The sequence below is a fragment of the Anguilla rostrata genome, chromosome 18 (genome assembly GCF_018555375.3).
Source record: "Anguilla rostrata isolate EN2019 chromosome 18, ASM1855537v3, whole genome shotgun sequence".
NCBI lineage: Eukaryota > Metazoa > Chordata > Actinopteri > Anguilliformes > Anguillidae > Anguilla > Anguilla rostrata.
This window is the reverse complement of record NC_057950.1, coordinates 30,114,835-30,118,412: the sequence shown is the minus strand read 5'-3', so window position 1 is coordinate 30,118,412 and position 3,578 is coordinate 30,114,835.

Genomic DNA, 3,578 nt, shown 5'->3' with positions numbered 1-3,578 from the left:
TGTATGAGGGGGGTGCTTTGGATCATGAGCAGTGCTTTTTTTCTCCACACTTTCCTCTTTCTTTCACTTTGGTACAGGTTAAAACTTGCCTGCTCTGTCCAGAACTTTACACACTTTTAATGTAATTTTTAAATGTACTTTTTAACTCTCACCTGGCTGTTCCGTTCTTGAAGCTTGCCAGGGGTTTGCATCTTGCTGTGGACCCTGTGAGGTTATGCTGGTGTAGTCTTACTGGTGTGGCCTCTAAGCACCAGCTTTCTAGTCAGTTGATTGTGCCCCTTAATCAGCCACACTCTTCTTCTTTTGTCTACTTTTCCCTCCATTTCCTGAACTCCTCCCCTTCCCTCCAACCTATCTCTTCAGGGTCCTAGATTGGGACGGCTGTGCTCATTCTAAGAATGAGTGAGTAAGAGTATGAATCAGACAAAGGGAAACAGAATTCATACAACACAAAACTCATGGAACATTATGGTTACAAACTAATGATGCAAAGACACACAGCTTGCCAAATAACTACTAAGCAGCCAGTTACCTTTGCTCTCCTAAAATGGGGGACTATAGAAAGGGCTGTAATTCCTACATGGATCAGCCAATATGGATGCAAGTACCACCAGATTAGAGCTGACTGTCTGCACTTCAATCTCATATTCATTGTTCAATTTCAACACCAATGTGCTGGAGTACACAGCCAAAAAATAATTGTGTTTATCTCCGTATACTTTTGCATGAACCTTTGGTGGAAAATATGCTATGAAAAACCAAGCTGTGAACCATGTGTTCACATCAGTTTTAAATAAACAGCTTGCATATTGAATATGTGTAAGCTACAATGCTAATAAGAAAATTATTGTAATGATCCTATGGAGTTCAACATGTTAACTCAGAGACAAGTATTTTATTTGCAAATTCAATGGCAGTAAAAAATAGTAATAATTTGTCAACCCGACTGGATCCTTCAAGGGATATGAGCACATTGAGAATCAAGATAATTTGTTCTGTGCACAATTCAGTATAATCACTACCCAAGGCAAAACAATACCGTAAATTAATTTAATTTCCCATTTCTCTCTCTCTCTCCAGGAGGACACAACCTGCACCGAGTGATCCGTGTAAAATGCGTCATTAATTAGAATTTTGAGTGGGTTTGGTCTCGTAGTTCCACTGAGAGAAATCTTTGATGAATAGAAGATATTTGACTTTCTGAGGTTGGTACAATCAATTTTTCATCTTCTGTTCTATGCAACATATTTGTTAGGCTTCTTTTTGAAAACCTATACCAGTTAGGTACACCAAGGGCACCTTTATATTGGGTTACGATGAAATTATTTTCCCAAGCTGTCGCATTTGAAACCCTTTCGCTCTTGCAAAGGGTGGTAAGGATGTTCCGGAACTGAAATTGGGAGCTGATCGGATCCTTATGTTTTAGTCTTCCGAATACCTCATTACCGTGAAGCTGCAGCGCTGAAGAAATGGAGAAATGGAGTTGACGTCTTCAGCTTCAAAATCTCATTTCGCAGACATTTGCGAAACAGCACATTAAGAGTAATTGCATTGCATTTTGCGCTCTATTGCCAGTGAAGACATTTGTACCTTAATGTTACTCAGATGGCTGGAGCGGCCCTTTCAGGAAGCTGAGATTGCTCTGAGGATTGCGCGCGACATCCGCTAGTAAATCCTGAGGCCTTTGTGAATTTGGAAAAATGTTCACTGTGTTCAACTTTGTGACATCATTATTTCAGTTACCCCAAAGAAGACTGTTGAGTATATTACCATAAAAAACAGAAACGTGTCACATCTTAAACTAACAGACACACACACACACACACACTTGAATTTAGTAGTAGATAATACATGCAAGGTATCACTTTGCAACAGCACGAACCACAAACACCTAATGTGCATATGCTAGTGCTGATGTACAGTTGGAAATTTGGGTATTACCTTACATTACAGGTCTAATGGCTCCAGAACCAGACAGAGAAAGAGAAAATCCTGTCAGACATTTTATTACTACGAGACAGAAGACAAACAGCAGGTGCAAATAATAGCACCACATGCAACCTGGATTGACAGCAGGAGCTCTGTGCGGCTGTCCCCTTTATCAAAATACCGCTTCGGTCTCATACGGAATTCCTAGAAGCGGGTTTTTATTTTGTGCTCTCAGACAGACCATACCGCAGCTGAGAGAAGGCCTAAACACAAACCCAGAAATGCATCCTCGCCACAAGGCCGAAGCAGAGCCATCAGTGTGGTTTGAATAAAATAATCCCTATACATTACTTTTGTATCATGTCTGTTTAAAGCGCTGTCAACCCGATACATTAACAGTTAACAGTCTTCTTTAGATATTGCTAATGATAATGAAAGAAGGTCAATTAAATTATATTTGTTCTTTTTTTATATACTCCATTCTAGATGGTGAAAATGACAGCCAATTGTCTTGTTATGTAAGTTGGGGTTTGCCCATTAAAACCACACTCAAACAACATATATGCTCAGCATACAATACATAATATATAAAGCTATGTATTTACTTTATGCTTAATGCCAGTACACAGGTACACCTACATGAGTATGAGAACTAGTTCTGGTAGATATTGCTATTGTGCAACAGTGCTGTGTAACAGTTTCACTTGCATAATGCTTAATTATAGCAGCACAGTGTTTGCATATGTCCTTCACCTGTAATGCTCCGGGCGTGACCGCAGCTGTACGTAGGAGCTGTGCTGTAATATAACGGTTGTTTCCATTTTCAGATGTTTGAAGTGTTTTATCAGAAGACACATTTGCATAAAGATATATATGGGCTTAATTATTCTGTGTGTGACATTATTTGGAATGTGTTTCCCTCCCTTTTAACACTTTTTTTTATTGCAGTTTCATTATTCTGCGCAGATTAAAGTTATAGGATATGTGTTATCCGGACATGGTAAATATCAATTGGCTCAATGTGTTGATGTTGATCAGTAGCTGGAAGTAGCTGATATTGATCAGTAGCTGTAATGTGTTGATATTGATCAGTAGCTGTAATGAGCTGATATTGATCAGTAGCTGTAATGTGTTGATATTGATCAGTAGCTGTAATGTGTTGATATTGATCAGTAGCTGTAATGAGCTGATGTTGATCAGTAGCTGTAATGAGCTGATATTGATCAGTAGCTGTAATGTGTTGATATTGATCAGTAGCTGTAATGAGCTGATGTTGATCAGTAGCTGTAATGAGCTTATATTGATCAGTAGCTGTAATGTGTTGATATTGATCAGTAGCTGTAATGAGCTGATATTGATCAGTAGCTGTAATGAGCTGATATTGATCAGTAGCTGTAATGAGCTGATATTGATCAGTAGCTGTAATGAGCTGATATTGATCAATAGCTGTAATGAGCTGATATTGATCAAAATCAAATTGTGCTTTAAAAATCAAATTGTGCAATTTGGCCGCCTATTTTAAATGCAAGGCTTTTGCCCACAACAGATTTTATAAATTAAGCGAGCATATAAATGTCAGCATTGACTAAAAGCAATTCTTTTTATAATACGTGCATTGATAAAGCTTCCTAACACTTTGGAAATACAGG